Raw genomic sequence first — 13,533 nt, 5'->3', positions numbered from 1 at the left:
AGATCGAAATGCAATTTTCTGCTGTCAGACTGCAGTGTGCCATGATTCTAATGGGAGTATAAGTGGCACCTTCAATCCATAGATGAGCCATCCTTCAAACGAGTAAAAACCTCATGAAAGCATCACTTAGCACTTATCTGTAATTTTTTTAAGGTTTGCACCATAAAACAGCATTTGAACTGTACATGCCGATGTGTGACCCTACTTGGATTGTTTTATTTTTTTAAGCCCTTCATTTCCTGGGAAAAGTTAGGAAGTGGTTTTCCTCCGTAGAATCTTATCAGTGATTAACGCTACTGACCTGACTGGCTAAAGTTGTTTTTCCAGTTAGATTAACTTCTTTACTAGAACAATAGGAAAAAAGAAAAGCAACTGAACCTATCTCTTAGATTGATTTTTGCTGAATTCAGGTCCTTTCTTGAGGCAGCAGATGGGCTTATGAGAATATCTGCCAACCCTGTTTCTGGCGCGTTTCTGTGCTGCAGAAATTCCAGCAAAGGCAGGATTAATTCCTGTTTTTATTCTTATAACTGAATGGTTTATAATTGTCTGTGTGTGTGTGTGTATGCCTGTTTGAGTTATTACCCTAAGTGTTTTAAGATAAGGAGCACCTCGGTTGTGTTTTGAGTTGTTATAAAGCAGCAAGCATGTGTTGAACGCCAGTTATGTGGCCAGTGATCCCAGGCTAAGTGCTCTGCAGGCATTTCTAACCCCCTGGAGGGGCCTAGGAGGCAGACACCACCAATACCCCATTTCGCAGAGGAGGAAGCACGGCAACATGAGGCCAAATAGCGAGACCCCCGGAGGTGGAGACCAGGGCTGCAGACTTAGAATGGCTGCAGAAACAGGTGGATACAGAGCGCGCAGAAGGGAGGAACTGCAGGAAGACCGTGATGGCGAGCAGGTCTTAGATCACCGGCTGCCTCGGCAATCTTTAATCCATTTTCCCCATTTTTGCCACAGATAAAGGTGATGGGGTGGGATGGGGGAACCTTCTCGCATCCTACAAAGCCTCATATAGTAACAGGAGAGACTTGCATTTCTCTCTGCTTTTGCTTATAATAGTATCATGCTCCAGCCATTTGTCTTGACTGATCTTAGAACCAGCCCCTGGTCAGAAACATTAGTTGTGTTGCATTCCAGATACTCATGGCATCTTCTTTTTAAATGTATTTTTAATTGAAGGATAATTGCTTTACAATATTGGTTTCATTTCTGCCATACAGCAACGTGAATCAGCCAGAGGTGTACATACGTCCCCTCCCTCTTGAACCTCCCTCCCACCTCCCGCCCTTTCCCACCCCTCTAGGTGGTCACAGAGCCCCGGGGTGAGTTCTCTGAGTCATATAGCAAATTCCCACTGGCCGTCTACTTGACATATGGCCGTGTAGATACTTCCATGCCACCCTCTCCATTTGCGGCACCCTCTCGTTCCTCCCCCCACCGCCCATTTCCATAAATCTGTTCTCTGTGTCTGCCCTGCATTCCTGCCCTGCAGACAGGCTCATCAGTACCCTCTTTCTAGATTCTGTGTGAAAAATCCTCCATTGTTTGTAGAGGTGAGATTTTCAGTTCAGTGTCTCTGACATTTCTCCTCCTCCACACCTTATCTGTGTCTGTAGAACATACAACGCACTGTATTTTGTAAAACAAGGCTGCCCAACATTGTACATCTCTTCTAAGATGGTAGAGCAACCAGACTCAATGTAAGTAGTGTCAGAGGGAAGTAGGGAGAGCTATTTCAAAGAGCCCTCCCTCCACCAACCCACACAGAGTGATGAACAGTTAACATGGGCTGTTACTTATAAGCAAGAACTATTCGTTCATAAATGCTTTGTAAGGATACAAATAGGAGCAAAGCTAATTTAGACCATGATTTCAGAGCCATCAGGTCCTGGCCAGTCCCTCTGAGGTTGACCCCAAACTTGCAGAGTTGTCTGCCATAGAACGAATTCGCATCTGAATTTATTTGAATGAGGATTTGCACCCTTCTGATCTGTGTGGGCGTCTGATACTTAGACCAGCCCTCACAGAGTTTGCAAGCCTGATGATCTAGACCCTTGCTTGTCAGAAATGCCAGTACATACTGAGAAAAGGAAATATATTCATCAGGATATACTCCCGAGGCAGGGAGGTGAAATATGGGAAAACTGATCGTTATAAAAACCTGTGTTACTAAAGGGAAACCTAAAGCTGGGGAGGGTCCTCGGTGTCTTCTCTCTGCTTCTCAGATTTCATCCTTTTACCCAGACGTCCACCCAAGACCCCTTCCTCCTGAGCCTTCCTGCAGTCCTCCCGGGGTCTCCTCACTCACCCGCCACCTTGGTCCGGAGTTACCTGGGCACCTGGCCTGCTCCATTTCAGAAGGCTGCTGCTGCTGCTGCTGCTGCTGCTAAGTCGCTTCAGTCGTGTCCGACTCTGTGCGACCCCATAGCCGGCAGCAGGAGATGTACTCCTTTCCAGGCACACCTGAGCCCTTGTGCACACCGTGAACGCAGTAGACATGTAGGAAGTACACTGAACTGAGCTGAATTCTCAGCAGTAAATAGGAAGCCTTGTCACGGGATCGCATACTCCCTCGGGGCCCACCCGACCAGTGAGCCATAGGTGAGTAAAGATCTTAGGCACTTCATCCTGTAAATCTGAAGTAGAGCTACTGCCCAGCTAGAGCATAAGACTTTAAATTGTAGCTACCAAGGTTTGGGACTCCCGCTCACTTCTGCCTACCCAGTAACTTGCAGGAATTTCAGCTAAAATATTTGGGGTTTCATATCGTATACCAAGGCTTCCCAGGTGGTACTAGTGGAAAAGAATCGCCCATCAGGGCAGGAGATGCAAGAGACATGGGTTTGAGCCCTGGGGCGGAAAGGTCCCCTGGAGGAGGAAATGGTAACCCGCTCCAGTATTCTTGACTGGAGAATCCCACGGACAGAGGAACCTGGCGGGCTACAGTCCGTGGGGCTGCAAAGAGTCAGGCGCGACTGAGCACGCACATCATGCACTAATACTCACAAGACAAACTCATCTGATGTGGAAGCACCTTCATCTCCCTGGAGAGAAATAACTTCAGAGGGAAGCCATTCAAGTGATTACAGTATTCAAAGGAGTGTTTGTTTTCCACTCACTTCTATTACTGTAAACACCCAAATTGTACATAAAAAAATGGATGCCTGACACTTTACCTTTATATTCTAATGGCAATGGATGCCTGTAAGTAAAAATTCCAACAGTGTAAAGGCTTATTTGGAAAGTAATCTCCCTCCCACCTCTATCACCAGGCTCACTTCCCAAAAGCAATCATTAACACTGCTGCTGCTGCTGCTGCTAAGTCACTTCAGTCGTCTCCGACTCTGTGCGACCCCATAGACAGCAGCCCACCAGGCTCCCCCGTCCCTGGGATTCTCCAGGCAAGAACACTGGAGTGGGTTGCCACCTCCTTCTCCAACGCATGAAAGTGAAAAGTGAAAGTGAACTCGGTCAGTCATTAACACTAGGTTTTTGTAAAATGTAATTTAGAATACAGTGAAAAGTCTCTTCCACCTGTCTCTCTCTGCAGAGTGAGAGGTTATGGAAAAGTTGAAAATTTTCAAACACTCAAAATTAAAAGGTACAGTGAAACCTCTCTGCCCATCCCCCGTCTTCAGCAACCACCACCTGGCTATCGCTCTTTTTTCAAACCTTGGATCCTAATTTTGAAATCAAATGGCAGCGCACCTGGTACTTCTTTCCATTTTGGTTATTCCAGATCGATCGAATCCTTTTCACTGGCTGTGTAGTATTTCATGGTAGGGCCACACTGTAAATCCTTTAACCGGTCCTTTACTGATGGCTGCATGGGTGGTTTCATCATTTGATCCTTTGAACAGGCATATTCATGCCCGGGCACCTTGAGCCCATGCTTGACAATGGATGTGGGACAAATTTCTGGGAGCACAGTTGCAGATCAAAGGCCATATGCATTTAGAAACTTGATAGATGAGGCAGAAATGCCTCTGAAAGATGCATCCCTATTTCTGTTCCCCAAGTCTTCATCAATGCAGTGCGTGCAGGATTTTTCTTATCTTTGCCAATATGATAGGTTGAAAAAAAAAAAACCTACATGTTTTTCTTCCTATACATGAGATGGGGGATCTTTTCACAGGTTTAAAATCCGTTTGTTTTTTCCCTTTTTCGTAAATGGCTTTGTCACCTCTTGTGACTTTTTGTTGTTTAAAAGGTTTGTCTACCCAAAGATTACAAATGTGTTTTTCTATTTCAAATAGCTTCATGATCTTTTTTTCACATTTAAGTATTTGATCCATCTGCTATTTAGTGTATAAAATGAAGTAGGAATCCAACTTTATTTTTCTAGATAACCTCCTGGCTGATCCTTGGCATTGTTCCTTGTGTTTGTGTATTTATTTGTCCTTTATTGGCTTATCTTTTCTATACTAGATTTATCTGGTTCCTCCTCCATTCTTCATTGTCGTTCACTCTCTAAATCTTGTCCGACTCTTTGCAACCCCATGGACTGCAGCAAACCAGGCTTTCCTGTCCTTTACTATCTCCCAGAGTTTGCTCAAACTCATGTCCATTGAGTCGATGATGCCATCCAACTATCTCATCCTCTGTCATCCCCTTCTCCTGCCTTCAGTCTTTCCCAGCATCAGGTTCTTTTCCAATGAGTCAGATCTTCACATCAGGTGGCCAAAGTATTAGAGCTTCAGCATCAATTCTTCCAAGGAACGTTCAGGGTTGATTTCCTTTAGGATTAACTGCTTTGATCTCCCTGCTGTCTGGGGGACTCTCAAGAGTCTTCTCCAGCGCAACAAGTTGAAAGCATCAATTCTTTGGCGCTCAACCTTCTTTATGGTCCAACTCTCACATTCTCCTCCACGCCACCACCCCCAGAGAACCAGCCCTAGATTTTATATATAATTTTCCTTTTCCTGCCGTTAGACCACAGAAACATTACTTTCATCTCCTCTCTACAAATCTGAGATAATCTCTCTCTCATTGGACTTTGTGATAATTAAATGAAAACATATAACTTTATTAGGATGTCTGTAATGTCTTTGCTAAATGATAGTAACTTTTATTTTACTTTTTATTCTGCGCTTATCTTTATCACTTTCATTTTTCTTTTGTACTTAGCTTAATTTTTCTCTAACTTCTTAGATCATTATTTCACTTATATTCATGTTTGATTACATAGCATGTAAATCTAGAAGTTTCCCAAACACTGCTTTATCTGTGCCTGTTCTCATTTTTGTGTTTACCGTGTTTATAATTTTTAAAGAGTCTATGTTTTCTCCTTTGGCCCCAACATTGAAATTTATTCTGTTGTGGTTAATATTTTAAATAGCTTTCCCTACTGTCTAAAAGCAGAGCGTTTCTGTGAAACCTTTCATAAGCCAAAATGGCACAAAGTAAAGAAGCGATTACCTTAGGACACATCTTGTTAGGGATGCAAATCGAGATAAAGCACGGATGCTCACAGACCGGGCTCAGAGCTCTGGCGGGCATGCTGAGTGCAGTTCCTGGGGCGGGAGCTTGGTGGTGCCACCCCTCTGCTCAATGGCTGTTGCCCCCCCACACACAATGCCGAAAGCTGGCTTTTTGCCTTTTCGTGTGTGAAAGCGAAGATCCTCTTCAGATTTCTGTCGGTTAGTGAAGACAGGTACTAATGTAGGTCTTTCATAAAAGTGCTGCTGCTGCTGCTGCGTCGCTTCAGTCGCATCCGACTCTGTGCGACCCCATCGACGGCAGCCCACCAGGCTTCCCCTCCCTGGGATTCTCCAGGCAAGAACACTGGAGTGGGTTGCCATTTCCTTCTCCAATGCATGGAAGTGAAAAGTGAAAGGGAAGTCGCTTCAGTCGCGTCCGACTCTGTGCGACCCCATCGATGGCAGCCCACCAGGCTTCCCCTCCCTGGGATTCTCCAGGCAAGAACACTGGAGTGGGTTGCCATTTCCTTCTCCAATGCATGGAAGTGAAAAGTGAAAGGGAAGTCGCTCAGTCGTGTCCAACTCTGTGCGACCCCATAGATGGCAGCCCACCAGGCTTCCCCTCCCTGGGATTCTCCAGGCAAGAACACTGGAGTGGGGTGCCATTGCCTTCTCTGTCATAAAAGTGAGGGTCTAGCAAATATATAAATGTAAAAATGATCCAAAATCCACCCATATTTATACTGCATGGAAATAACCATTGTTACCTGTTTCTCTAGGTATACAACTATTTAACTTTCAGATATATGCATATATTTCTTTATTAGAAAAGGAAAAATTAAATAGTATAGACTGCTTCAGCCCATGCCAGATACAAGCTCTGGCCTAAGTTTGGTGTTGATTTTCTATGTGTGTGTGCATGCTAAGTCACTTCAGTCATGTCCGACTCTGGGACTCCATGGACTGCAGCCCTGGCAGGCCCTTCTGTCCATGGGATTCACCAGACAAGAATAACTGGAGTGGGCTTCCATGCCCTCCTCCAGTACTTTTCATATATTTTTATGTAAGTAGGTATCCATGAATAATATATATGACTAGTATTTTTTCAGTTTATATAAATGGTATCAAACTAAGCATAACAAAACATGTACTTATCTGTGTTTTGCTTTTTGTTTCTGGATGTTCTCTTTGGTTCTTACTCAGCTATGAGGCTTGTCTTTTATTTTTTATAAGAATATTTGCTCCAATAATTTCAAAATCCAAAATCTTTGGGTGTGTTGCTGCTGAGGTTTTATCCTTCCCTCTCTCTCTCTTTCTCATGATTCCCTGCTTCCTGGTCATTTCCTGTGAGCTTACTTCACTGGAAAGTTCTCTGGGAGCTCTTGCAGGTCTAGGACGAAGGCTGTTCCCCCCAGAGAGGGTGTATTTGCATCTGTCAGGTGGCCAAGGCAACACCAGCTTGAGGCCCAGTGAAATGACTCAGGGCTTACTGAGCCACCCAGGTGATGTGTGATGTGACGTCAGTTTCTGGTCCGAAAGGGCAGTTTGTGGTTACAGGTCAGTCTGCCCAGCACCAAGGGAACTCTCCCTGCAGTCTAACTAGGGATAAGGGAACTGTCTCTGCAGTCTGCTAGGGATGGACAATGATAAGTGTTGATTTCTGGAAGATTCTTACCCTGAGGTATAGTCTTCTGCAGAGCCCAGCTTGATCAAGGAGAGGTCAGAAAGAGAACTGGGACAGGTGCCGACCCTTAACCCCTGCATCCCTCACCTTAAAAGGGGATCAGAACCAAACCCCAGGTTTCCCTAACTGGGCAAATACCTATAGCTTCAGTGTACTACTAACCCCTCTGGGCTTCTTTCACTTAGATGCTGGCCTGATAACATCTTACTATCTTGTAGCTCTTGATACTTTTAAGAAAAAAATTTAAATATATTCTATCCAACAATTTTAGAGAGAAGATAGGTCAAAATAACCCAGCCCATCGTGCATCTAGAAATGGATGATCCACCTCATAACTTCGGTTAGTTCTGTAATGTCTATCTTACAGAACTGTCTGTATTACAGCTTGTAACATCTACTTTCTGTTCTGTAGCCATAATTCCCACAGTTTTGTTAAGCTGAGGTCCACAATCAAGTGATTTAGTGCTCAATCTTTTTGCCACTGAGCCATCCTTTTCCTGTCTGGCTGAAGTCTATTCTGTAGGACTTTCAGAATTTCTTCTAGAACTCTTGGGACGAATTTTCTCTGAATTTTTGCATGTTCAAAGACATCAATGTCTTTTGTTTACTTTTTCAATGATGTTTTAGGCATAAAATTAATGGGTCACACTTTCTTCCTTGAAGCTCTTCCATGCATGCTTCCTCTATCTGCTCTGAAGAAATCAGAAGATGGCTTATCTTTTTTTCCTTGTAAGTGACCTGATTCTGTATCCTTGAAAGGCCAGTAGCTTTGAAGAGTTGTATCTTATTTCTGATGTTGGTGTTGTTCAGTTGCTCAGTCATGCCTGACTCTTTGTTACCCTATGGACTGCAGCATGCCAGGCTTCCTTGTCCTTCACTATCTCCTGGAATTTGTTCAAACTCATGTCTACTGAGTCAGTGATGCCATCCCACCATCTCACCCTCTGTCACCTTCTTCTCCTCCTGCATCAGTCTTTTCCAGTGAGACAGCTTTTCACATCAGGTGGCCAAAGTATTGGAGCTTCAGCTTCAGCACCTGTCTTTCCAATAAATATTCAGGGTTGATCTCCTTTAGGATGGACCGGTTTGATCTCCTTGCTGTCCAAGGGTCTCTCAAGGGTCTTCTCCAACACTACAGTTCAGAAGCATCAATTCTTCAGCACTCAGCCTTCTTGATGGTCCAATTCTCACATACATGACTACTGGAAAAACCAGAGCTTTGACTATATGGACCTTTGTTGGCAAAGTAATGTCTCTACTTTTTAATATGCTGTCTAAGTCTGTCATAGCTTTTCTTCCAAGGAACTTTTCTTTTAATTTCATGGCTGAAGTCACCATCTGCAGTGATTTTGGAGCCCAGCAGAATAAAGTCTGTCACTGTGATGAGTCTCACGCACTTCCCCAGGGAAACAGTGTACACTTTCCAGGACTTGACTCTTTCAGAAAAGTTTTTGCGTGTTAATGGTGAATATCTTTTCTCTCTGTACTATTTGCTCAGATCCCTTTGCCGGCGTTCTTTGTCCTTTACCCTTGAACTTTTCCTCCTTTCCCTCAGCTGGACCGCGGTAGCCCTGACTGTGTTCAGTGCGTCCAGGCCCTTGGTTTGTGCTGTTGCTTTGGTTTTTCCTTCCCTGTTTCTCTTAACTTTTGCCAGCTCCTTTTTCGTTTCCTTACATACATACACACTTTTGCCAGCGGGTTCTTAGTCGGCCCTTTGTTTATTGTGGTTCCTTCCTTCCTTCTTTCAGCAGTTTTGATTAGTGTGTCTGCGTTCCTCTTTAAAGGAAGGGAGGGCTTCCTGGGAGGAAGGACCAGTTGCAGGTCAGCTGGGGGAAGGGCCAGGTTAGAGCTCAGGACCAGCTCTTACATTGCCCACATCCCAGGGCACCACAGAGACAGCGGGCTTTGAGGGATGGTGGTGGTTTGGCCTCCTCTGCTTTCAGCAGAGACCCTGCCAGGACCCTCCCCTGCTCCACGCATGCGCAGATGGCTGAGCTCGTCTGCTGTGCCTTCAGCCCTGACCCACGTCACCTGCTCACTCCCGTGTCTCGTCCTTGGCAGGCAGGGTGGGTGCTCTTCCAGGTTCTCCCTTTCATGGGCTCTTCTCGGCCCAGCCTGCTGCACACTTTGCATCCTTTTCTCATATATTCAGCTTTCCCAGAAGTGGGGTTCCGCTCCTCCATGTGCATTTTCCTTACCGTCTTCAGGTGGTTTTAGCAGGAAAGAAGTAAGGACCTCTTCCAGCTAGGTACAAACACGCTCTTACAAGGATGCCTGCCTCTTCTGAACAAGGCATCTCCCCGGGAACCAGTTATCCCTGTTGTTATCAGGAGGCATCCAATTCCTGCAGGGCCAGGGATGGCCAGACGGTGAGCAGCATTCATGCTGCCCTACCCCCAGCTCAGCCCTGCACAAGCTCACTGGGACCTCTGTGGCATCTCTGGCATTTTCCTGCGATAACATCCGGTCTTCCTGGGGGGATTCCCCCTGGAAAAGCAGGATGCACTTCCTCTTGCTGATCATGCAGACGGAGATAACAGTTGAGAATTCTCTATGACAGTCAAGGCAAAAGGCTATATTTGGATCTAAAAATTTATTCTCGTCCCTCTAAAAATTATTTGAAATATGTGACTATTACTAAAACATGAGCAGAAAATGGAGAAATGAGAACACTATTTTTTTTTTTTGGTAACTTTATTTATTTGTTTTGGGTCGCATTGGTTCTTTGTTGCTGTGTGGGCTTTTCTCTAGTTGCAGCGAGTGAGGGGGGCTCCTCTCTAGTTGTGGGGCATGGGCTTCTCACCGTCGTGACCTCTCCCATTGTGAAGCACAGGCTCTAGGGTGAGTGGGCTTCAGTAGTTGTAGCTCCCAGACTCTAGAGCACAGACTCCGTAGTTTTTGGTGCATGGACCCAGCTGCTCCGTGGCATGCAGGATCTTCCCAGACCAGGGATTGAACCCAAGTCTCCGCATTGGCAAGTGGATTTTTTATCACTGAGCCACCAGGGAAGCCCGAGACCACTCTATTTAATAACGGATCATGATTTTTCTCCGGTACCTAGGAGTTGAAGAGAAAGGGGCATCTGAACTTGTTTCCTTTTTAAAAATGAAAGTCAGTCTAAAGAAATGTTTATTGAGTGTGGAGTTTATGTTCACTGAGGCCTGGAGTCATTCCTCTGCTCCATCCTGACGGCTCTTTGTGGCCAGGTTGGATTGGACTTCTTCAGGAAACCCCGGGTCCAGGTTTTGCAAAGGCAGCTTGAAAAATGGTGCCTCAAAGGGAGTGCGGAAGCTCCGCTCCTCTCTCCAAGGTCAGAGCACGTGCTGCAGGGGCTTCTGTCCAGATGATTTTGGGCTCCAGGTCTGATCCGTGAGAAGGGAGGACCCCTCATCTTTGACTAACTCTACTGTTCCATGAAGCCAGTTTGTCCCAGTTGGGCCTGGTGGGAAGCTGGCATCTTACCTAGGCAGCTACCTGTTTCATGTTTCCATAGAAACCTGTCCTGGGTGTGGCAGGAGGGAAGCAGATTGGTATTTCTGCTGAGCCCAGGTTTGAATCAGAACTTTCAATCAACATCTCAACTCTCTGGGCTTTTATCACTACGGTGACTATATAATTTCTCCTCTAAACCAGGAAACAGTGGAAACAGTGTCAGACTTTATTTTGGGGGGCTCCAAAATCACTGCAGATGGTGATTGCAGCCATGAAATTAAAAGACGCTTACGCCTTGGAAGGAAAGTTATGACCAACCTAAATAGCATATTCAAAAGCAGAGACATTACTTTGCCAACAAAGATCTGTCTAGTCAAGGCTATGGTTTTTCCAGTGGTCATGTATGGATGTGAGAGTTGGACTGTGAAGAAAGCTGAGTGCCGAAGAATTGATGCTTTTGAACTGTGGTGTTGGAGAAGACTCTTGAGAGTCCCTTGGACTGCAAGGAGATCCAACCAGTCCATCCTAAAGGAGACCAGTCCTGGGTATTCACTGGAAGGACTGATGCTGAGGCTGAAACTCCAATACTTTGGCCACCTCATAAGAAGAGTTGACTTATTGGAAAACACTCGGATGATGGGAGGGATTGGGGGCAGAAGGAGAAGGGGATGACAGAGGATGAGATGGCTGGATGGTATCACCGACTCGATGCACATGAGTTTGGGTGAACTCTGGGAGTTGGTGATGGACAGGGAGGCCTGGCATGCTGCGATTCATGGGGTTGCAAAGAGTCGGATACGACTGAGTGACTGAACTGAACTGAAACCAGGACACATTAGAGAGACTGTGATTAATAAATTCAGTGGTACCATAAATTGGGCATGTCCCAGGCAAACCAGAATGAATGGCCCACCTAATTACCTCCTAAGCTTCTGTGATAAATCCAAATATATTGTGATACATTGTAACATACATCTCACATTCTCTCCAGCCTTGCAGTAAAACCCTGACATTATCTTTACTAGCAAGACTAGATAGTTATTCATACTTAGTGGCAAAACTAGTCATCATTTAGTCATGAATTATTTAATCTTCAAAGTCTTTCACGTTTATGGTGCATGCATTCCATTTTTACGGTGCACACTAATATCTCGCTCATAGTTTTCTGCCATCTTACAGGAAACGGAAGTTGATTTAGTGCCATGGTTTATCACCCAGAGTGAGTCTGTTGGGAGGACTCTGGCGCTTTTATTAATTTGTTTTTATTGGAGTATAGCTGCTTTGCAACTCTGTGTCAGTTTCTGCTGGACAGCAAAGGGAGTCAACTGTACATATACGTATATCCAGTCTTTTTTCAATTTCCTCTCCATGTAGATCGCCACAGAGCAGTGGGTTCCCTGTGCTATGCCATAGTTTATCAGTTATTTATTTCATATATAGCTGTGTGTGTGTGGCAATCCCAGTACGATTAGGGCATTTTTAAGTGGTTCCGTTCACTCCTTCAATAATAGTAGCTTATTGGTCGCTGTGCGCCAGGCTCTGTGCTAAGAGGTTAATAGATCATCTCTCACTTAACCCTCACATCACCTTCTCTTCACAACGTGGAGAAGCGGCGTAACTTGAGTGTCCTCTCAGAGTGCATCATCGGCACAGAGCCCGGTCAGATACGCGGACGGCCTGACCTCAGCGCTTGTGCTCATTGTGGGTCTGTATCCCTGGTGAGGGGTGTGTTCTCTTTTACATTCTGCGGGCTGTTCGTATTTCCTTAAATGAGCACTCATGTGGAAAGGTCCCTTGTCAGTCCGTCCCTGTTCAGTGGTTCTCTCCTCTCCCAGTTTGCCCATTGTCTCAACTTGCCATACTTTCCATGCAGCTGTGGTTGACAAACTTCTGTGGTATTATAGCTTCCTTTGCTTCACAAAGTGAAAGTGAAAAGCTCAGTCATGTCCGGCTCTTTGTGACCCCATGGACTATACAGTCCATGGAATTCTCCAGGCCAGGATACTGGAGTGGGTTGCCATGCCCTTCTCCAAGAGATCTTCCCAACCCAGGGATTGAACCCAGGTCTCCCGCCTTGCAGGGGGATTCTTTACCAACTGAGCCACAAGGGGATAACATTAAAGAGGGGGTTGCACAGGGACTATATTGTCACATTCTTTGAGCTCTGACTGCTGTGGAGATGTAATCATGTGGAGTGAGTACCATGAGAAAGTCAACTCAAATGTTCTTAAATCATCCCGGGTGGTCCTGGATGTATGGAATACTGAGTGCTATCACAGGGGCGAGGCCATCTGTTTATTAGGATGTCCTGTCTTCCTTGAGTTCCTGGCACCCTTTCCTGCACACTTTCTGTGCACACACAGGTGTTTCTAGGCTCCAAGGCCCAGAGTGGGTGGTGTCTTGATCCCTAAGTTCACCCTGGGCTCAAAACAGTGTTATCAGTGCTCACCGACTTCCCACCATGGCTCCAGTGAAACGCTCCGCTGCCCCCCCACCCCCACCACAGTAACCAAGGAAGGAACCCCAGGAACACAGCTGCCTTTTAATCATTGTTATCCATGTTCTGGGAGTTTCCCATGCATGATGTAGTCCTCATAACAACGCTATGAGAAGGGTCTTTGTTTTCTCCCACTTTACACCCAGAGAAACTGAGGTTCAGAGAAGTCCAGAGACTTGCACAAGTCCCAGAGTGTTGGTCTTTGCATAAAACCCAGAGCAGAAACTCCAAGTTCATGCTCTGCCCACCCTCTACTGCTGGCTCCCTCACTGGCCTCTGGTGGACGTGGATTTTCCTCCTGGGTGTCATTTTCCAGGCATGTTGGTGACTCTTTGAACGAATCCTCAGCAAGTATTTCAGTAGAAGAACAGTAATGCATTTTATGGGGAGCAGCGTGACTGACCCCATGTTGGTGGGAGAGGGTGGCCCCCTCCCTTTCTGGTTCACCCGCAGCTGAACCAGTTCTGTTAGAGGGTTCCGGCAAATTTGAAGAA

At 45.7% G+C, this 13,533-nt stretch overlaps 1 protein-coding gene across 1 annotated transcript in view; it reads left to right on the top strand.

Moving 5' to 3' along the window:
* The window catches only part of ADAM12 (ADAM metallopeptidase domain 12), a 390,084-nt gene that overhangs the window by 370,636 nt on the left and 5,915 nt on the right, over window positions 1-13,533 (top strand).

The sequence above is a fragment of the Bos taurus genome, chromosome 26 (assembly GCF_002263795.3).
Source record: "Bos taurus isolate L1 Dominette 01449 registration number 42190680 breed Hereford chromosome 26, ARS-UCD2.0, whole genome shotgun sequence".
Lineage (NCBI taxonomy): Eukaryota > Metazoa > Chordata > Mammalia > Artiodactyla > Bovidae > Bos > Bos taurus.
This window is presented reverse-complemented; position numbering and strand designations above follow the sequence as displayed.